General features: G+C 38.8%; 1 protein-coding gene across 2 annotated transcripts in view; it reads right to left on the reverse strand.

The window, feature by feature from the left end:
• The window catches only part of arhgap29 (Rho GTPase activating protein 29), a 78,353-nt gene that overhangs the window by 42,983 nt on the left and 11,224 nt on the right, over positions 1-24,146 (reverse strand). The gene's annotated exons all lie outside the window — the stretch shown is intronic.

The following is a 24,146-nucleotide window of genomic DNA, read 5'->3' on the forward strand; positions in this document are numbered from 1 at the left end:
ATTGTCCATTATTTTATTTTGTGTATCGTTGAAATGTTTTAAGTTTTGTCAAATATGTTGTGTCATTGTTTCGGGCTTGTCCCTGTTGTGAGCTGCCCCGAGTCCCTTCGGGGAGATGGAGCGGGATATAAAAATAAAGTTTATTATTTTTTATTTATTTTATAAAGTACAACTGCTTGTTGTTGCTGTGCCTTCTCTACTGCTTTCTCAGGCTCTCAATGCTGAAGTGAAGAGAAAGAGAATCTATTTTGTACCACCAACTTTTAGCACTGAACTTTTTAAAAGCAAATAGTTTAGTTTCTTCTGAGAATGGGTGATCATTATTCTTTAAAAATATAGCTAAAATGACAATTAAATACTTTGGAGAACATCCCATTTATATTAACTAATTACCTTTCAAAAGTAACCTTCTACTTTTAATTGGGCAGCAGCCATCCAAAGATAAGATATGAAGGCTTATACAGGGAATGTGTTCCCTATAAGCTGGGGTTCTCTCCTACATGGTTAAAACAGTAGGAAACTATGAAGCAGCAAGCTCTTTTTCCATAAGCATGGACCTCTTCAGTTTCCAATACTCAATTCCTCCTTGTTTTTCAGCTTTGTGAAACACTTTCCCTAATTCTGCTAGATAAGAAGATAAGCAAATATTTAAGAAATAGGCCACAGAAGTGGTACAACATGTGCTTTGCAAACAGAGGCTCTGATAATACACAGGATTTCCAGTGAAGAAATCAGATAGGTGAAGATGGGAAATACCAACAGCACAAGCGGTTCAAATCAGCACAAGCTACAATTAACAGCAGAAGACTGAAAGTTATATAGGTTAAATGATAAAAAAATGTTTTTTTAAAAAAATCACTGGCAGTATAACAACATAAATAAAATGTTGTGAAAAATTATATGCAATATATTGGTAATCAATTATGCTTTCTTGACGTTTTACAATACAATTATAAAGTATTCTAAACATCAACTAAAGTAAATTGGACTTTTGCAAAGTCCCTATCCTGGCATAATGCAGATCTGTTAGATTCAAAAGATTCCTGATGACCTAATTTGCTTTCCCATTTGTGTGTCACAAAGGACAGGAAGGAACACGGTATGCTGTACTGGAAGTTTTGTTATTTCTGTTAGTGCTGCAGAAGCTAGAATACATGCTCAGCTATTGTTTTCTTCAAAACATACCTTCACAATTTAAACTTGGCAAACCCCAAAAAGATGGATTATATTTAAAATAGGGAGAGCAAAATAAACTATTACAGCCCACTATTTAGAAAAGGAATCTCATGGTTATTGGGATATTTGTTCATGACTAGAACAGTCAATACACTTAAGAAATTTCAGGTCCTTAATAGTTTTGGCTATGTACTGCAGGAATTTCAGAGTTCATAAAGTCAGGCTATTTTTCACTTTGTTATAATCTGGCCAGGTGTAGAATAATAAAAGGGGTATAAATTTAGACCGAAGCTTGCGTAACTGCATGCAGGGACAAAAATGCAGAACTTTTTCATCTTTACATGGAAACAAAAGGGTCATATTTTCAACTGGGAGTGTCACTGGACACATGGAAATTTTTAAGTAGATGCAGTAAAAACTTTTAGGTTTATTTTAAGTGTCTAAAGTCCAGATGGATTGAATGATAATTGAATGGAAGAGGTTCACTCATACACTATCATGTTTTGATAGTCTAAATCCAATATCACATCATGCAATCGTCTGTTCTGTCCTTAATTGACCAAGTAACATCTATTCTTTCTAGAGTTGCTTCACTAATTATGATGGGCTTCTTCCTGAAGTAGAAGAATTGGGATTTTGGAGGGGGGGGAGATGACGACAAAGCAGTTATTTTTATATACCATCTCTGATACATAATGTGATATACAGCAACCCAGTAGCCACTGATAACCCTAACCTCCAATTGTTTTTTTAAAGTTGTCAAAGATGAAAGTCATTACTGAAACAAATTGTGATTAAGAGGGCCAAAGTGGTTTTTTTTGTTCTCAAGTGTCAAAAAGCACTGTATAAAATCAATAAATCAATGGCATTTAAACTCCTGGAAATATAAAATACTTCAAAAAGGTTCAAAATAGGATTTTTGTGAACAATGTGGTAAATTGGGGCCTTCTCAACATACATGGTAGTCATGATCATGAGAACAACACTTCTGGAATTTGGAATTTGCAGAAATCAATAAAATTAGATCACAAATAATTCCTTTATCACCAAGCTTCAGAATAATGCCTTTTTAAATAATGCGAATAACTACCTTTCTCATTAAACATCATAGTATATTTATAAATGGCAACATGCAATCCCTGAGTTACAAACATCCGACTTACAAATGACTCATGGTTAAGAATGGAGGTGAGACAATAGGAAGTGAAAGAAATCTGCTCCTCAGAAGTGAAATCTACTCCTGAAAGCATTATTATCATAGGGAAAAGGGGTCTCACTGAGGCTTTATCTCCAATCCTTGTTTCCACAACAAGCCACATGTTTAAAATCCAATTGTTACAGTGACAGAAAGTGAGGTGAAATCTTCTGAACAAGTAGACAGACAGCAAAATAAACACCACAGAGATGTTAACCCTTCCCTATGCTATCCAAAGCTAAACATATATTTTTGGCTGGAGCTACACTTAAAAATGTACCTGTTCTGACTTACATACAAATTCAACTTAAGAAGAAATGTACAGAGCCCATCTTGTTCATTACTTGGGGACTGTCTGTAATTGGAAAGCCCTATTACTTTATTGGTGGTTAGATAGAGTTTAGAATATCCTGTTAATGGAAAAATTGAAAAAGCAAGGGTGACTAAAGATAACCAAGATCACAGTAAATTCTATGAGACTAGGTACAAGTTTATTTGTTCTACCAGTCTTCTCACTCACCTCTGTTCACATAATGGTTTTTGAAAAGCTAAGACATCTGGAGATTTCTTGGTTATTTATAATCAGGTAACAAATTCAATAAACCTCACGTAGTGGATTTTTTTTTGGTGGAGAGATTGTTTCCATAAAATATTTTTTAAATTTTAAACACAGAAAAACAAAAAAGTGAATTCCACATTTTAGCTCTGTATTAAATAAAGAAAAATACAGAAAGTAAAAAGCTAGCTCTGATGACGGCACTTTTAGAAAATATTTTGGCTTCTTCAATTGACTGAAGAATGGTCTGCCAAGAGATGGTTTGTACAGCACAGTGTTTGGCAGGAACATGTTTCCTGTGGTTTTGCAAACCTAAGCAGGAGAATTTAAACTTAGTTAAGTGAGAGGAGGGAAACAGTATTCCAAAAAGCAGGAGAAATACAAACACTGAACATAATAGTCTCAATGATTTCTGATGACAGTAACCACCCAATAGCAGAAAACAACAAGGCTGCAGCTAAAAAGATTTGTGGTCTTAAATGCCCCTACCCAAGCATGTGTAAAGTCCGGCCTGGGGGCCAGTTGCAGCACATGTTCAAATTTCCACTAGCCCTCTCTCCCTTCCTAACTCCCTTTTTTGACATCCTTCCTCTCTTCGATCGATCCTTCTTGGGGATCAGGACTTAAGAAAAGGCGGGCTCTTGGGAGGAGAGAAAGAAATGGTGGCCTCTTGCATTCCTTCACCATGATTGGCCTTGGTCATCCCATTCTAGTGGCCCCTTCTCTCTCTCTTTCTCTCTCTCTCTCCAAAACCTTTTTTTTTATTTCTTTGCAAAAGAAAGAAAGCTGCCCATTGCTACGGCTCTTCCCTTGGGAAGAAAAGGAGAGAGAAAGGCGGCAATTATAAGCTCCCCACCACAATCAAAGCCTTCCCAACAGATGGCCCTGCCGACTCTCCAGAAAAGCCAGGCTCCACCAGACTCTGCGGCATTATATGCCACTGTCTGAAACTACTTGAAGCCGCACAACAACAATCCTAATTAGCTTGACTCCAATCTGTCAAAAGCAGGCCCACACTTCCCCATTGACCCATTTACATTGGTTAAAATTGTTCTAAGTTTTATATATTGTATTGTTCTTTTGTGTGTGTGTGGGGGGGGGGGGGTTGCACTACAAATGAGACATATGCAGTGTGGATAAAAATGTGTTCTTTTTTTTTTTCAAACTATAGTCGGGCCACCCAACAGGCTGAGGGACCGTGAAGTGACCTCGGCTTAAAAGGTTTGGACAACCCTGCCCTACACTAATGCACAAACCACGGGAAAGAAATAGGATGAACTTGGCAAAGGAATCTATATATATTTAAATGAGTGATCGCATCACAGCGACCAACAAAACAACAAATTTGACAACACAACCCATCATCCACGCCTCTAGGTTGATACAACAAAAAGAAAAGAAAAATAAAGTCCTAATTAGAGGGAAAGGAATAATTGTTTTTATCCAATTGCTGCCAGTTAGAGGACTAATCTCTGCCCACTAGATCTCCTAGCAACCAACTCAGCCCAGGGGACAGGCAGACAGGCTAATTTGCACTGGATTATATGGCAGTGTAGACTCAAGGCCCTTCCACACAGCTATATAACCCATTTATAATCTTATATTATCTGCTTTGCACTGGATTATCTTGACTCCACACTGCCATATAATCCACTTCAGTGTGCATTTTATACAGCTGTGAAGAAGGGGCTCATATAATCCAGTTCTAAGCAGATAATATACGATTATCAATATACAGTAGAGTCTCACTTATCCAACATAAACAAGCTGGCTGGATAAGTGAATATGTTGGATAATAAGAAGGGATTCAGGAAAAGCCGATTAAACATCAAATTAGGTAATCGTTATACAAATTAAGCACCAAAACATCATATTATGCAACAAATTTGAACAACAGTAGTTCCATGCTCAGTAATGCTATGTAGTAATTACAGTAGAGTCTCACTTATCCAATGTTCTGGATTATCAAACACGTTTTTGTAGTCTAAAAATTTATAAGACCTTTTGTAATATCCAATGAAAGTCATTTCCTTGTGCCTTTGCTTCTTTTGGGACCTTTCTTTTGCCAGAATTTGCCGGAATTAATACATTTGCTCTCTGACCAAAAATTCTTAGAAATTTGTAATTTGGAACATAATTGTACACTTTACGAAATGAGATATCTTGTACACACTCATCCCACAACCTATTTGTTATGTAATTACAAGTATGAAGCACCTCAGGCCAATAACTGTTTGAAATATGGCTATCTTTAAACATACATGTTTTCATTTCATTTAGGACTTGCACTCTTTTCTCTGCAATCCCTTCTTCAGCCTTAAACTGTCCAATTTCTAAACAATCAATGTTCTTTGACCTTAATAGCTTCTTGAACTCATCAATACAAACTTCTGCCCCTTTGTCAATTATGAGAGTATCCAATTTCTTATCATACACGTTTTCAATTAAACTCAGCCAATTAGACAATTTTTAGTTGCTTCAGATAATTCTTTGAAGAAATATATGTAACCAAATCTGCTTAATCTCTCTACAAACAACATCATGTATTTCGACCCACCAGTACTTTCCTCAAATGGTCCTTCAATCTAAACATGTGCCTTTTCAAACAAACCTTTTTCACCTGTTTCCATATGGCACAATCTAGTTCATAATGGCAAGACTCCATTTTATACTCTGGGATTAAATCAAGTGTCTTCTTCAGAATATCCATGTTTGCATGACCCATGACTCTATGGAACAAATGTACACAACGATCATGTTGTATTTGACCTCCAACACACATGATTTCTACATTTTCGTGATCAATGCTATTTACTTTGTCAAACATTTCATACATCTTGTTCCGTTTTACTCCTTTTCCTACTAGCTTTCCTTCTCTGTCATAAACATAACAATAGATACCTTTAAAATTCACTTTATACTGGTGGTCTGTTAAGGTGGCAACACTTAGCAGATTAGATTTCATTTCAGGTACATACAAAACTTTTTCCCAATACACTCTCAAACAGGGAATATAACAAGTGCCAAATTGAGAAAACAATTTAAATGACCCATCAGCCAAAGTAACAGTCGCTCCTTCTGTTGACTGCACATTTCTCAGACAAGAAAGATTGTTCGTGATATGATGAGTTGCACCTGAGTCCAGCACCCACTTGTTGGTCTGTTGATCCGTGTCTTCATTTGCAGCCATCATTATCGTAGGTCCAGAGAAGTTGTTAGATGCACCTCTGCTCCTGTTGAAGCCTCTGGAACGATGTCCACATCCTCTGGCCTGTTGTCCCTTGCTTCTGCAGTCTCTGGGTAGATGCCCTGGCTTGTTGCAAACAAAACACCTTCTTGCAGTTGACACACGCACATCTGCAAACACATGCTCCGTTTCTTTCACCTCCACATGGGACTCCCCCTCACTCCTGCAGCCTCGAGCCGACTCCTGCTCAAAAGAACGCCGGTCCTGTTCCTCAAGTACTCGCGCGCACACACCAAATCCAAACTCAAATCTTGAGATGGCACGGCTTGCAGTGAATACAGCAAATGGTCCCAGTCATTAGTCAGGCTAGACATCAAGATGTATGCCTACTGCTCTTTGTCTATTTGAACACCTCTGGCTTGGCATTCTAGGAACAATTCCTTCATCTTCTTCACATGCTGTCTTACATCTCCACCTTCAGACAGCCTGGTTCTGTACAATCTCTTCACCCAGATCATCTTGCCCAGTGTGCTTTCTCTCTGGTGAACACGCTTAAGAGCAAGCCATACTTCTTGGGCAGTCTGGAGATTTTGTACATGCACCAATTGATCTGGCATCACACTCAGGATCAAAGTCGCCAGCCCTCTCTCATTTTTCTCTCTGTCTGCTTCTGTGCCTAAGATGGTCTTCTGCAGCCCTTCTCTCACCAGCAAATGCTGCATATATACACACCATTCTTTGTAATTGTGATCATTTAATTTGTCCATCATCGTAAATGAGTTTAAGGCAGCCATCCTCTCACCTTCCGGAGACTCTCGCACTCGAGTTAACAGCCCTGCCGCTGATGGTTCCACACTTTCAGCAGCGTCTGGCAGTCTCCCCCTCAAGCTTCTCCATTTATGGCTCCAAACTTCTCACCTCTGGCCATCAATCAGTCAGGCCTCCGCATGCCCCGCTGCGACTCTGCTTCTCTATGGAATCAATCTTCCTCCGAAGACACACCAGATTCACAGTCAAGCAGGCTCACCAAAACAGCAGGTCTCGTCTCTGGTCACACTCGCAGCTCCAACTTCCTCTCGACTCCAAACTCCAGAACTCCGGTCCAGTCTTGGCACTGGCATCTGGGAACTGGTCAGTCTGGTCTGGGATCTGGGCCCATAACCAATTGTCAGAGTAATGCACGCAGCGTAGTAGCAGATGAATGATGTCAGTTGAGCGCAGAACAAAAGGACGTCAGAGACGATGTTAAAAAGTATTTACAAAGTTTACTGAACAAAACAAACAGACTTTCAGACAATGGACATAAGACTTTCGCTCTAGACAAACAGCACAGATCTTCTCAGCAGGCAGAAACAGATCTCATCTGATGCAATCAGCAATATACAAACACACTTGAGTCTGGACACTCCTATCTGGCTCCAGCCACATATCCAAGATCAATACAGCTTCTTACCAAATTAACTCTTTACACACTATAGCATTTCCTGGATGATGCAATACATGCTAGACACAAATTTCATTTAAACACTATCTATACACAAATCCCACATTAACAGAACATTATATAAGCTAATGTTGGATAAATGAGATTCTACTTTAATATGAAATAATTACTGGAATAGAATAATGCAGAACAATATAATCTCTAAAACCAGGACAGTAAATAAAGACCAACAGTCTGAAAGCAGGGAAATTGGAAATTTCAAAAAGGAAACAATCAGGGCCAGCTAACACCTCCCAAGAAAGGATTCTTCCAGAAAGGAAGTTGAGAAGGGAGTGAAGCTAGCCCCCTAGCCCCCTATCTGTCTAGGGACAACCTGGCTACGGTGATCCAGGCTACAGTCATCTCGAGACTGGATTACTGTAACGCCCTTTACATTGGCCTTCCTGTGTCGGTGATCCGGAAGCTCAAATTGGTGCAAAATGCAGCTGCCCGGCTCCTTGCCAGAGTCTCGATAAGATGCCACATAACACCAATCTTACGGCAGCTGCACTGGTTACCAATTGAGCACCGGATCACTTTCAAAGTGATGGTGCTTACCTTCAAGGCCTTACATCAGGGGTCCCCAAACTAAGGCCCGGGGGCCAGATGCGGCCCTCCAAAGTCATTTACCTGGCCCCCACCCTCATTTATAATATAATATTTTTATATCAGTTTTAATAATATAATATATTGTATATATATATGATATTGATAATAATATTATCATTTTATACAATATAATACTAATAATAATACCATATAATAATATTAATTATATGTTATATATTACATATAATGTTACATATAGTGGTATAGTTCAATATAGTAATATATAATGCTAATATTGTGCTATGCTAATAATATAATATATTGTATGTACATAGAGCTGCTCTGAGTTCCCTTCAGGGTGAGAAGGGTGGGATATAAATGTAGTAAATAAATGTAGTAAATGAATAAATAAATAATTTTGGACTTCGGCTTGCCCAAAGTCTGAAATGACTTGAAGACACACAACAACAATAATCCTAATTAACCTGACTATCTCATTGGCCAGAAGCAGGCCCACACTTCCTATTGAAATCCTGACAGGTTTATGTTGGTTAAATTTATTTTCATTTTTAAATATTGTATTGGTCTTTCATTGTTATTGTTATTATTTTGCACTACAAATAAGATATGTGCAGTGTGCATAGGAATTTTTCGTTTTTTTTTTTTCAAATGATAATTCGGCCCCTCAACAGTCTGAAGGATCGTGGACCGGCCCTCTGCTTTAAAAGTTTGAGGACCCCTGCCTTACATGGTCTAGGGCCGATGTACCTGAGGGACTGCCTCACTCCCTACAAACCCCAGAGATCCCTCCGTTCTGAGGACCAAGACCTACTGGAAGTCCCCAGTTTTAAGACTTTTCATCTAACTGCAACTAGACGCAGAGCCTTTTCAGTAGTGGCGCCATTGCTCTGGAACACCTTGCCACCTGAAGTTCGTGCCTTGCGGGACTTGTTGGCCTTCCGCAGGGCATGTAAGACACATCTGTTTCGACAGGCTTTTGAGTTCTGTTGTTGATGTTTTAAAAGGTGCTTTTAGGATGTTTTTAAGATGTTTTAAAAGATGTTTTTAAGGTGTTTTTTTTTTTAAAAAAAAAATTGTTGATTTTAGCCGGCTCTTGTAAGCCGCCCCGAGCCCTAGGGGAGTGGCAGCATATAAGTTCGAAAAATAAATAAATAAATAAATTACTATCATCATCATCATCATCATCATTATTATTATTATTATTATTATTGTGTTGCGGTCAACCATGAAAATGAATACAATCTGGCTCCAAGTATTCAAAAACACTAAAATCAGAATATATAAAAATTAATGTGGTATAATAAAAAAGAACAGTACAATCTCTAAAATCAGAACACTAAATAAAGAACAACACTCTGAAAACAGGGGAATTCCACACAGGAAACAATCAGGGCCAGCTAACACCTCTCAACAAAAAATTCACTCAGGGAGGAAACAGCCAGGCTTTAAAGCTGCAAGGCCATTACATCCTAATCATTTTCCCTAATTGCAGCATTCATACTTGCCACCAACAGACAAAAAAAAAAACAACAGACAAAAAAACCAATCAGAAATATTGTATATTCACAACCTTTAGGAAATAATATTCCCTGATGGCGCAGCGTGTTAAAGCGCTGAGCTGCTGAACTTCTGGACCGAAAGGCCGCAGGTTTGAATTGGGGGAGCAGAGAGAGCCCTCACTGTTAGCCCCAGCTTCTGCCAACCCAGAAGTTCAAAAACATGCAAATGTGAGTGCATCAATAGGTACTGCTCCGGCGGGAAGGTAACGCCGCTCCATGCAGTCATCCCAAATGACCTTGGAGGAGTCTACGGACAACGCCAGCTCTTCGTCTTAGAAATGGAGATGAGTACCAACCCCCTGAGTCAGACATGACTGGACTTAATGTCAGGAGAAAACCTTTACCCTTTACCTTAACTACCACCAATTCCTCAATACTTTATTTCCCATACCACCATACTTCGCCACAGCAACGTGTGGCCAAGCACAGCTAGTATAGTAAATAAAAAAACACCTTAGGAGCCAGCTTTGTTTGTCTGCTGCAGCAAAAGCAATATAGTCCTGTGGCACCATAAAAACTGTTTTACTCTGCATAGACTCTGTTTGGGCTACATTCCCCCCACCCCGAAAATGTTAGTATATTTCAGGTCTCTGTACATTAGCCATCATACTGCTTAGCCGGCATTGCACCACCTGATATCCGCCGGGAAGTAGCAGCCAACAATGAAAGGACCAAGGCATTGACATCTCCGGCCCATCCCCTCTTTGGATATCAGCCAGCACACCAACGCTGTAAATCAAGAAATAGCTTTCTAAGATCTGCAGAGATACTCGCAGAAACACCTCAGCAAGCGAGAGTCCAAAAGTGGCAGGCTAAAACCAGGAACCTTAATCAGGGCTGACGTTGGATGAGAGATTCCCTCCTGGGCACACAGAAGACTGGGCAACTTGGAAGGTGCTGAACAGACTGCTCTCTGGCACCACAAGATGCAGAGCCAACCTTAAAAAAATGGGGCTACAAAGTGGAGTCCGCAATATATGACTGTGGAGAAGAGCAAACCACAGACCACCTACTGCAATGCATTCTGAACCCTGCTACATGCACAATGGCCAGCTACTGGGCAAAAGACATTTAGTTTTTTTTCTTTAAAAAATCTCTATGCATATTGCATATCCATTACAATTTAATAATAAATAATAATAATTATTATTATTATTATTATTATTTTATTCTTATACCCCGCCCCATCTCCCCGAAGGGACTCGGGGCGGCTTACATGGGGCCAAGCCCAGTCAACAACAATAAAATAACACATAAAACAGATTAAAAACAATGAAAACCAGTCGTAAAAATGCACATATAAGGACAAAAGGTAAAATCTAGATAAAATCAGGAGAAACCTGGGCCAAAGTGCTAATTATGCCAAAATCATCAGGAGGGGGTGGATTGTCCAATTTGTCGTCACCTTCAAGGTGCTGGAAGAGGCATAAATACGGGACTATAATTGGAAAAAACAACTGGTCGGACTTACCAAATCAGTTATTGAAGGCCTGCTGGAAGAGTCATGTTTTCAGGCTCTTCTGGAATGAGAGAAGGGTAGGGGTCTGCCTGATCTCCCTGGGAAGTGAGATCCAAAGCCGGGGGGCCATGACGGAGAAGGCCCTCTCCCTCGTCCCTTTTTGTACCCTCGGTTCACTTCTAACACGAGAAATAAATTAGCCATCAGAGCCCGCTACAAATCTAGAAGAACCTCAATTTATGAAGTTAGAAATTAGTATTTAAAGGACATTAGACTGAATCGAGGTCCTTGTAAAAATAGGTAATTCTGATTTCAATATAGCAAGTAAGAGCCAAGATTATTGTGTATGAAGCACAAACTGCATAAAGGTATTTAGCGTGGTTTTGCATTTGGACTATGAAACATCTCAATGAGCATAGCAGACTAAGAAAAACGATCAAACAATGGACTGTGTTGCTGATGTCTGACACATATATTTGCAACTACTGGGGGAAAAAATCCAAGTTTAATTTATCCTACAATTTTCACAATGAAGACAAGTGCACTGAACTAAATATCCACTTGAAGATTAGAGAGACTCTATTCATGACTTACATGGGTAGTCTAAAGCCCCTTCTACCATTCCTTTTTTAAAAAAAAAAAGAAAGAAAAGGCTGTAAACTAGCCTATTTATTGAAGTTAAGATAAATTTATGAAAAATATCAGCTGTTGGTTAACACTGATAGTTCTAAACAGAAAAAGACTCCCAACTAAAAAATAACAAAGGGGGAGGGGAGAAATAATGCATTTCCCATTCAAATTAGAGGGAAGGTAACAGAAAGGGAAAAGGGACATTTATTATTTTGGCATTGCATTTTACTTTGGCTGTTTAGCCGATCTATCTTAAAGCGTTCTAATGTAAAAAGCTGTCTCAGGTCCTCCCCCGATAAGTTATTACTTGACTGTACCATGGCCTAAAACACTGAACTATTTTATGATGTCATACTACGACAGTGAAAAACAGCCTGTTTTTACCCATTGGATCAATTATGTGAGTTTTTTAAATCTAGGTTTTGGTTTACAAATCACAGAAAATCTCCCTAACAGTTTCAAATGTATAGATTATTAGTTTGCATGCTTTATTGAGAAAAATACAATTTGGGAAAATAACTGGTTATATCTGGTCCACAGACGTTACAAGGCTGTCAATTCCGTTCCCATCCTTCACCATTGGCTATGGCAAAAAGCACTGATAAAAGGTGGAGTTCAGAAACATTGGAGGACAAGATCCGATGCGTATTCCAAGGTATCCAATGTAAGACAGGTGTTCACAGGGTACATGTGCTCACTCTGCATGTACATATGAGTATGCTCAAATGTGAGAATCTATGTACCTGCGTTTATTCCTGATTTGTACCCATACAAGAATCATGCTAAACACAGAGTATACATCAAGTGTATTGTTCTGCTCGTGTAAAAAGAACAGATGTATATATTTTGTGAACCGGTGAACACTTTTCCCTTCAGAGCATATATATGTACACACACACACATGTAGACTCCCCACATCCTTTATGGAGTACATTCCTTTTTATCTGGAAGGAGGCTATTCCAGAAAATAGTGAGGTGGATCTTTTGGGTGAGTTTGAAGCCACTATGAAGCTGAGTGGTAGATGAGATGGAAGTAAAAATATGTAGGGAAGGGGAATGAAGCAAAGGATCAAGAACACCAATTAGAGAACAGAGTATAGCTGTAGCTAATAACCTCAACTCAGCCTTTAGCCAGCAGCTGCTTCGAAGCCATTAAGTGACAGGACAATGCCTACAGCTGAATTCCAACCCAGTTGCTGCATAACCCCTGATTTATTGGACATCATCGTGTCCTATTTCATTTTGTTTTGCTTTGAGACTGAAATTGTTATCTGAATTATTCCTATTGTTTTCTATCACTGTTCTCCCTTCTTAATGAACACTTGTCAGAAAATACATTAGATTTTCATTAGTATTTTCATTCCATCTTTTAAAAATCCCTAACATTTTCCAGAAATTTTCGTGAATTTTCCAGAGGTTATAGTTCTGTGGAAGCTCCAGTGAACATGACAGAACAACAATACTTTTATGAATAACCACCTTCTTTTTAAAAATAATGTATAAATAAATAATTTGGGAGCTTTTGTACAAGTTAAGAAGCTTGAATGCTGTAACCGAAACACAGAAACATGTATACACTTATGTATTCCAAAACATGTACTAGGGTACAGATCAGCAATCTGAGAAAAATATACATGTGTTAAATGTTCTATGTGGAAAAACTCTAAAAGCCACTAATTCTGTGTTTGCTACCCACAGACTGCATTTGTGTTGTGTGAACATCCCTGCAGTTTCTGGAACAGAAAAGACTGTAGCATATCTGCATGATCTCCTATGAACTCTTTGCAATGTGAAAGATTCCCCTAATAAGGCTGCCTAAAATCCTATACTGAGAGAAAGACAGGGCATAACGTTAATATATACATTTAATGTGTTCAGTCGTTACACCAGATACTTCATATTTCTATTTCATATCTTAAACTGAGATTCTGAATTTGGGGTGAATATCTATATATATAAAAGGGTAATGAAATTTCGGCCTAGGACAAAACAACAAAACTACACATCCCAGAAACACTAAACTTGGCAGCACAACCCCTCATCCTTGCCTCTACGTTCATACAACAAAAAGAAAAGAAAAATAAAGTCCTAATTATAGGGAGAGGAAGAATTGTTTTTATCCAATTGCTGCCAGTTAGAAGGCTAAGCTCCGCCCACTTGGTCTCCTAGCAACCCACTCAGCCCAGGGGACAAGCAGAGTTAGGCCTCACTTAGGCCTTTTCCCCACTGCCTATAAACTACAGATTAGCAAATTTGAACTGGACTATATGGCAGTATAGGCTCAAGGCCCTTCCACACAGCTATATAACCCATTTATAATCTTATATTATCTGCTTTGCACTGGATTATCTTGACTCCACACTGCCATATAATCCACTTCAGTGTGCATTTTATCCAGCTGTGTAGAAGGGGCCTCATATAATCCAGTTCTAAGCAGATAATATAATATTATAAATATACAGTAGAGTCTTACTTATCCAACATAAACAGGCCAGCAGAACATTGGATAAGTGAATATCTTGGATAATAAGAAGGGATTAAGGAAAAGCCTATTAAACATCAAATTAGGTAATCGTTATACAAATTAAGCACCAAAACATCATGTTATACAACAAATTTGACAGAAGTAGTTCAATGCTCAGTAATGCTATGTAGTAATTACTGTATTTACAAATTTACCACCAAAATATCACAATGAATTTAAAACACTGACTACAAAAACATTGACTACTAAAAGGCAGACTGCGTTGGATAATCCAGAACATTGGATAAGCGAATGTTGGATAAGTGAGATTTTACTCTACGGGTGAAAACGTTTACCCTTTACCTTAACTACCACAAATTCCTCAATACTTTATTTCCCATACCACCATACTTCGCCACAGCAACGCGTGGCCGGGCACAGCTAGTAATATTATAATACAGTGCTTTGTAAATATACTGAACACACCTCTTAGACTTCCTTAAATTTTGTTGTATTACAACCTAATATTAAATGGATTTAATAAACACTGGTGCCACCTGATGTACACAAGACACTAAACACTATGAAGGTGCAAAATATTTTTATTGTGGTTAAATAGTTATGCAGCCAACAAGCTCATTTGTTTTTATGTATAAGAACTCCAATTCTACCATGGGCATTTTTAGTGTCTGTTTAAATATTCAGTAGAACCGGGAGGCAATAATTTTCTCTCCCAACATCTGGAAAACACTTTGTTGGGACTATCTCTGATTGTATTTTTCATGCTATGTGTAACAGATTGAGTTGATCAATTTGCCTTGAAATATTCTCTCTCTTGGTGTGTATAAAGAAATTAGCATGAGGAGATGCTCATTAAAAAAAATGTAACAATTCAGAAAAAGCTACACCAGACAATTTAGTTAGATTTAGTTAGCTAGACCTCTAACTGGCCCTTCAACAGCAGGAAGGCCCTAAGCTCTTAAAACCTACTGACAAAGTATACATCGACTAAACTAGAAACACATGCAGAATAAGTAGAGTCAACAAAAAAAAATCTCATAACATCATAAGCTGCTACAAAACATGGGATTGCCCCAAAACAAAGAATGCCTCTCTCCAGAACAACTAACCTTATACAAGTTTTGTGTGTGTTTGTGTGTTAGGAGCAACCGGAGTTGCTTCTGGAGTGTGAGAATTGGCCGTCTGCAATGACGTTGCTCAGGGGACGCCCGGATATTTTGATGTTTTACCATCCTTGTGGGAGGCTTCTCTCATGTCCCCGCATAGAGCTGGAGATGATAGAGGGAGCTCATCCGCGCTCTCCCCGGGTGGGATTCGAACCTGGCAGCCTTCAGGTCAGCGACCCAACCTTCAAGTCACAAGGCTTTTATCCCCTAGGCCACCGGAGGCTTATACAAGTTAAAGAGTCATTGTATACATTCCTTCTTTTACTGTAATCACAACACACTATCTGTTAAGAAACAAAGAAAGAAGTCTTGTAAAGCTACCAGAACACTGAAACAACTGAAGTTTTTGACAATAAGTGCCCTATTGCCAGAAAGACATCTTAAGGAAGTTATCTGGCATAATTTTTATGAGACTTTGTTTCTCTAATCCTTTTATTTACTTGAGCTGTCAATTACTGAAGATATTTCCTGGACAGTCTCCAGAAAGCTTCCCCATCCTGGGTGCTGCCTCTGCCTCCCCAATCCTCCACCTTCCTTTCAAATTGCCACCCCTGCTTCTAAGCCCAGTGTGTGCTGCCCTCATCCCTGGGGTTTTATTTAAGAGAGTGGGTGGGGAAATGGGAGACAGAAGCCCTGTGTACCTGGAGGATGAAGCTGAGGCAGTGGGCAGGAGCAGGCAGACAGCAGCAGTGGGGGGGGGGGGGGGGCAGCAGGCATGGACATCAGCTATGGTGGCATTCTGTAGGCCACATCAATGGCTTGTGCCTGCGGTTCATGGGCCACACGCTGTGCAGACCTGCTCTAATCTGTCACAGACATGAAAGTAATCACTGCTTCTAGTTAGCACTTACAACACATTATCTTAAAAGTTATTTAGTTGTAAAGTAAAAGCAGGATACATTTGATAACATACAGTAGAGTCTCATTTATCCAACACTAGCTTATCCAACATTCTGGATTATCCAACACATTTTTGTAGTCAATGTTTTCAATACATCATGATATTTTGGTGCTAAATTTGTAAGTACAGCATTGCGTATTGAACTACTTTTTCTGTCAAATTTGTTGTTAAACATGATGTTTTGGTGCTTAATTTGTAAAATCATAACCTAATTTGATGTGTAATAGGCTTTTCCTTAATCCCTTCATATTATCCAACATATTCGCTTATCCAACGTTCTGCCGGCCCGTTTATGTTGGGTAAGTGAGACTCTACCGTATTTAGTTCTACCTACACGTTTTTTTCAATGGCACACCTGTTTTTCTATGACACTGTTTCATTTAATTGGATTCACCATACTCTGGATTAAGTCAAAGGAAACTGTGTTTTCACAGACTTTTAGCACTACTGCTAACACGCTGAGCTGGAGAAACTTCCATAGCACTTTTGATAGTTGAGTTACTGTGTTCTTGTTGAATTAGCAATGATTGTTAACAGCCAGCAGTAACAGTAATCGATACTCAGTTTAATACAAGTGTCTTCGCTACTTTGTCTAAGGAATTTAATTTTTGCACTGCAAATGAAACTGGGCTTTGCACACTTGCTGACGCTTCTCAGGAGTGCCACATGTATCTCTCACTGATACAAAAACTTTGACACAGGTCAACTGCTTTGAGAAGTTCTATTTCCAAATAGTTTAAAACCAACTTTGTTTTAAAATGCAATTTCATTAACTCATTTAGTACCAAACATTTATTCTATAGAAATCAATGGTATTACATCAACAAGTATTTTCATCTTTTCCCCAAACTTGTATCTGTGGGTTTCCATCACACCACTCAGTTAAGACACATAAGGTATAAACATGTTTTAAAGATGCAGTTTCTAAAACTGTGTACTGAACATATAACATATTTAGAAAGCTGTTTAGCACTTGCAATAGAAGTTATTTTTAGTTTTCCTCTCACATGTGGATATTTCAACTAGAGAATGTATCAAATATCAGCAAGCCAATCCTTCCAAATTCACATTAAAATGTATAGAGTAACTATCACTGGGAAGGAAAGAGCTGAGGGAGGGGGTGGGAGACAGTACTGCCCTCAAAGCAGCTTTTCTTCTATTTCAATATGCTTCTTCTTGCAATGTTTTATATTCATAAGCTTTGAGATTACAGTCTCATCTAACCTAGATGCATTTGTACAAGTTATACTATTTAAGCAACCATTTAGCCTTTGCTGCTGATTTTTAATATCTTGTTGAAACTGTGTCATTACCAAGGAGTCACCACTAAAGGTTTGTTTACCTGATATGAAGACTTCAGTCTAGTACTATTGGTACTGCTATTGTTTATTTATTTATTTACAGTATTTATATTCCACCCTTCTCACCCCGAAGGGGACTCAGGGCAGATCACAATGTTCACATACATGGCAAACATTCAATGCCATATGAACATAGAGACAGAGACACACAGAGGCAATTTAACCTTCTCCAGCTTCCAGCGGGTATGCTCGATTCCGGCCACAGGGGGAGCAGCTGCTTCATCATCCACTGTGACACCGACTTCCTCATTCCAAACGGTGCTGGACGATTTTTATGGTGTCGTAAATTAGTTAAATTAGCCTCCCCACATATAAGTGGTACCTAAATTTCCTACTTGATAGATGCAACTATATTTCAGGTTGCTTAGTTCAACAACAAGCAGGGCTATTTTTTATTTTAATGGTCGGGTGCTCACTCCGACACGGGCTGGCCTCGAACTCATGATCTCTTAGTCACTATGACCAAGAGGTCATGAGTTCGAGGCCAGCCCGTGTCGGAGTGAGCACCCGACCATGATTTATTGCAGCTAGCTACTAACCAGTCTGCGCCACAGCCTGGCCCCTTCACATTTGTGTGCCTTCACATTTTTTCGGACTTATGGTGACCCTGAGGTGAACCTATCACTAAGTTTTCTTGGACAGATTTGTACAAAGGAGGTTGCCTTTGCCTTCCTCTGAATCTGAGAGTGTGTGACTTGCTCAAGGCCAAGTGAATTTCAATAGCTGAATGCTGGTCTCCAGTTCTCAAACCATTCTACCATGCTGACACTTTACTATTCATAAGCATTTCAAGTATCTGAATTAAAGAATATAATACAGTGATACCTAGAGTTAAGAATTCAATTTCTTCACCAAGCTCTTAACTCAAATCACTCCTATCTCAAAGCAAATGTCCCATAGAAATGAACTGAAATGCCATTAATCCACTCCAGCCCCCACGAACTCCCTTTTTTGTGTTACCTGTTTTTAAATAGGAAAATGTACTTTATAAATAGCAAATAATGATATTAAATGTATATTCACATGGAACAATAATAAAGAAAGATCAACTTTAAAATGTTAGAAGAACAAAGTTGCAGTAAGGAAGAACATTTGAGGAAACAGAAGGTGTGTTGGTCAGTGTAGCAGCAAGGGAAAACCTGCACATTCACATGGAACAATAAAAAAAGGAAGATCCATTTTAAAATGTTAGAAGAACAAATTTGCAGCAAGGAAGAACATTTGAGGCAACAGAATGTGTGCTGGTCAGTGTAGCAGCAAGGGAAAACCTGCACATTCACATGGAACAATAAAGAAAGGAAGATCAACTTTAAAATGGTAGAAGTACAAAGTTGTGGCACGACAGTAGAAGCACAAAGTTGTGGCAAGGAAGCACAAAGTGAAGAGGCAGAAGCATCATTTTCTTCATACTGTACTCATGTTAGTCTCCCCCCTCTCTCTTCATGAAGCCAAACATACCAGGAATAAAAACCACACAAAATCATCTAACCCAAAGGTCCTCAAAGCAGACAAGTGTAAAACGGACAGCAAAGCCCAAAGCGGACAAGAGCAAGAGGCACAGAGGCTATTCCCTTGAAGGCCTAAAGCCCTGTACTCTCGCACTAGTGCTCCCTCTGGCACTAGCTGTTAACTCAAAATGCTGTTTGTATGTAAAAGCAAAACCCAGGCCAAACGACAGCTCTTAACTCAAAATGCTCTGAGATTGAGGTTCCATTTAAGGTTCAAAATGCTAAGGAACTATTACCAAGAGCAAACATGAACTTGTACCAAAAAAATGAGAAAGGGCTGCATGGGAATGTAAGACGATTTTCAAGTGACTCTACTGCTATCCACAGACCATGGGGTAGCTAGAAGGTACTTTTTGATCTATTGTTCAATGTCTGGGTGTCATGCAGAAGATATCTACCTCTCAGCTACTTAGCATCAAAATTACCTCACCTCAATCCCAAAATAGCTGGCTGAAGTGAAAAAAGGTTGTTGTAATCTGGAATAGACTTTTGTGTGGGAGGACCATGAGACTTATTACATACTCAAACAAATAACTCAGCTTAGAATTCTTCAGTGTTAAGTATGTATTGTTTACCAGGATTCAGTTGTAAACTCTCAGGTTCTAATTCAAAACCAAGTAGATCCTGCAAACCTGAAATATGCCAAAAATCTGTGCAGAGATCTATGATTTACTAGGATCCCTATTTGTGCAATGTAAAGGGGCAGAGTGATATAGCTGCCTACTCTATGACAGTATATGAGCTCTCCTTCTTTCAAGAAATTCAAATGTCTGTGTAAGCTTATTGGTAGCCAGGAGAACTACTGACCAATCAGGCTCATCCTGGAAGATATCAGTGTGGAAGTCTTAATGTAATTCTGCTTGAGGAGCATAGAACTGTTCCCCTGGCAAGAAGCACATCACACCAATCTTCTCCAGAAAAAGAGCTGTATAAAACTCAAATGACAACAGAAGAGATGTATTGTGTCCTTGATGTTTCTGAATAGACATCTTACTACCTGATACTGTTTTTTTTAAGTATAGAAAATCTCAATTCTGCCTTATAATTGGAAGGATTTAAGCATGAATCTGTTTTCTGAAAATTTTGTTTCTATGCATTTTAATGATACAGCTAAGCAAACCTACAGGAATTACTATCAGATTCTTATCTTAAATTGGATTCATTACAAAACATAAAGCACTTCAGTAGGAAAGATACTACTGATTTTTCTCCAGTTTCTAATGCCATACTGAACTACCTTCGAGTTGCTGTTTTTAAAATTTTCATAAGCACTTTTTTTAGGCTGACAGGAGAAAAAAAGCATACTGACCTATGGATCGTGACCAAAGATATTTCAATTTAAAATGCAAATACTTATGTATCTAGTACAATATGTTTCATAATTTTGTTTTACTTTCTAGTATTTTGCAAAAAGTTGAACCACTAAACTAGTTTTATCAACACTTACTGGTAGAACTTTTCCTGAGCTGGAACTCTGAGGGATTACATTTAGAACTATGCAAAGGCAACAGATGTGCCACATGACTGAACTTTCCAAATGAATAATACTTATTTAATAACTCAACTAATATGCCACTTTATTTGAAAACAATTCTCTCAAATATAGAATGAATTTAATCTTAGTAAGAAAATATACTCTCAGAATGATAGTCCATTAACTCCTTAAACTGTTTCATATCATATTCAGATTACAAGAAATCACTGATTATTTAGACTGGAGTCAGCAGTAACAATATTGAAAGCATCTGCATCAAAACTAACTAAAGTAGAAAATTTATAAGATTCCATAATTGGTTCTGTTCGTTGTTATTTGCAGAATATGCCTTTCTAAAATATAGAATTTTGTTGAAGTGATAGTAGCAAAATAAAGTATATTCCCAAATTGCTTTAAGTTTGCTTTCACTTCACACTTTTAGCATGCTGACCTGTAGGCTTTTCTATGTGGTTTCCCACTTTCAGTCTGAACAACTAAATAAATGAAAAAAGTTTTTTTTTTTACAACCCACCCAAACACAGACCACACAAAGCAAAGATTACGGGATTAAAGAGTATTCATAAAGAAGTGGACTTTGACATTTGAACCTTTTCAACTCAGAGGTGGACCAAGATATTTTGGTGACTGACACAGAAATGCAAAAGGCAGGAAGAATAAACACAGTCACTGATGTTTGGTATAATTATATCTCCAAAATTTCAAACAGGAAGTGAATGGAATAAGAAATACAGTATAGTCAATTCCCTAGAAATTGCCCACTTCTGCTTTTGTTAATGATATAAATCTAATAACAGGTTAACCACCAAATCTGATGTCTCTCCCTGTGTAGAATTCACTAACCCCTAAATACTGAAGTCTCTCTAAAAAGCCAGCATGAACTTCATTAAGTGACCTTGCACCAGTCATTCTTTCAGCTTAATCTACCTTAAAGATGAAGGTACCTGAATGGAGATCATGTGGACCTTCACACTGATAAATTGATACATCATACAGACAATCATATTCGTTCAGTCTCTTGATAGCCCTTCAGTGTAAATATAGAATTAAAGCAAAATATACAACATCATACATAATACAATAAGAGCAGAGGAAAACAGCCATGATATACTGCATAGTAAAGCTAATCTGCAGCACCTTCACTTAGTACAACTTTGTTTTTGTATTACTCTTCCTGAACACAGTATCGTTTTAACTGGTTTGGACAAAACCTCTGTAGAACAGTTAACTTATGTGCCTCTACAGGTAACTGACCTCTGGGACAGCATATTTTTTGTTGGGTATGCCAATGGAAACCTTTATAAACAACTTAGTTTGGACTCAGATAGTGTACTATAGGACATTCTCTCCTTCTTACATTTTAAACTTGTTAACATTCTGTTTTGATGGATCAGGGAAAGTAGGACACTATAAAATAAATATGTCACTCCACGCCCCTTTGTGCATTTCTCTTCTGCATAATTATTTGCGGATTTGTAGCTGCTGATTAACTAGCAGCTCAACCTTCTTGCCCCACTCCTCTGCTGCCTGTGTTTCCATGTCCTGCCAAAAGTGCAAGGCCTTCACTCTATTTACCATAATCCTGCCAAGAAGACTCAGCTTGATTTTAAACCCCTTTCACACCTTTTTGCCTCTCTCCTTCTGTTGCAAGATTTTAAACTCCTTTCCTACCTGAAGGGGTTTGAATTCTGTCAACAGAAGGAGTGAAGTGAATTGTTGAGAAGAGAGATTCAAATCTCTCTGAATCTTCATGGTGGGAAAGGGAGTGACAGGCAGGAAAGGACTCCATAGCATGATTGGGAAGGAGCTTACAATAGTCATTGTTTCTCAATTTTGCATGGGTTCTAAGCTCTTCACCTTCACAAATGTGGAGGGCCAACTATCTAGAACAGTGGTTCTCAACCTTTTTTTGACCAGGGACCACTCTCCAACATTAGTACCAAAATGGTTACAAATCAATTTTTGGACAACTTTAGATTTGGTTTGGTTATTTGGGGTCCTGATTCAGAAAACTGCACTGGATAGACCACATGAGCTCTAGTTTCTGATACAGAACATATGCCATCTAGTAGTCGCCATCTGCTTGCCAACAGAAAACCACATTTAAAAATCTAGAACTGATGTGTTCTATCCAATGCAAATTTCTGAATCAGCACCCCAAATAACCCCACGAACAGGCCTAAAAACGAAGACACCAGGGGACAGGTGTCACTTAGGTCTCTTCCACACTGCCTAAAAAATACAGATAATCTGATTTGCACTGGATTATATGGCAGTGTAGACTCAAGGCCTTTCCACACAGCTATATAACCCAGAATGCCAAGGCACATAATCCACAGTATCTCCTTTGAACTGGTATATCTTTAGTCTACACTGCCATATAATCCAGTTCAGTGTGGATTTTATACAGCTGTGTAGAAGGGGACTCATATAATCCAGTTCTAAGCAGATAATATAAGATTGTAAATATAATATATAATAATTACTGTGGTATAATAATATATACCAATATGATCTCTAAAATCAGGACTGTAAATAAAAAGCAACACTCTGAAAACAGGGAAATTCCAGAAGAAACAAGCCAGCTAACAACTCCCAACAAAGGATTCCCCCAGGGAGGAAGCAGCCAGGCTTTGAAGCTGCAAGGCCATTAAATGCTAATCAAGGTGACTAATTACAGCATTCATACTGGCTGCACTGAGACTATTCGTTGCTATTTAACCTGGCCAACCAAGGATTCCACAAGGTATAAAACGGCCAAGCTTGCAAGCAGCATGGCTATCCAGTGCTATTCAACCTAGCCAGCCTAGAATTCTCCTAGATAGAAAACCCGCAGGCTTTGAAGCCACAAGGCTACTCCATCCCATTCAACCTGGCCTAGCAAGAATGCCCTATGTAGAAAACAACCAGAATTTTATGCTACAAGGCTATTCAGTGCAATTCAAGCTGACCAAACAAGAATTCCCTTACAAAGGAAGTAGCCAGGCTTCAAAGTGGCTCACCAAATAAGGATTCCCCTAGATATAACATAGCCAGGCATTGAAGTTGCAAGGCTATTCAGTGCAATTCAACCAGACCAACAAAGGATTAACCTTGGTAGAAGACAGCCAGGCTTTGAAGCAGCGATACTACTCTGTACTATTGAAGCTGACCAACCAAAGATTCCCCTAGGTAGCAAGCAGCCAGGATTTGAAGTAGTAAGGCTATTCATTGCAATTCTAGAAGCCCAAAAAACCATTCCCCTAGAACGCAGGTTTCCAAGCAGCAAGCCTATTCCGTTGTATTCCAGCTCACCAAACAAGGCTTCCCATAAGAAGAAAACGGCCAGGCTTTGAGGCTGCAAGGCTATTCACTGCTATTCCAGCTGGCCAAGAAAGGATTCCCATACGCCACAGCAACACGTGGCCAGGCACAGCTA

The sequence above is a fragment of the Anolis carolinensis genome, chromosome 4 (assembly GCF_035594765.1).
Source record: "Anolis carolinensis isolate JA03-04 chromosome 4, rAnoCar3.1.pri, whole genome shotgun sequence".
In the NCBI taxonomy this organism is placed as follows: domain Eukaryota; kingdom Metazoa; phylum Chordata; class Lepidosauria; order Squamata; family Dactyloidae; genus Anolis; species Anolis carolinensis.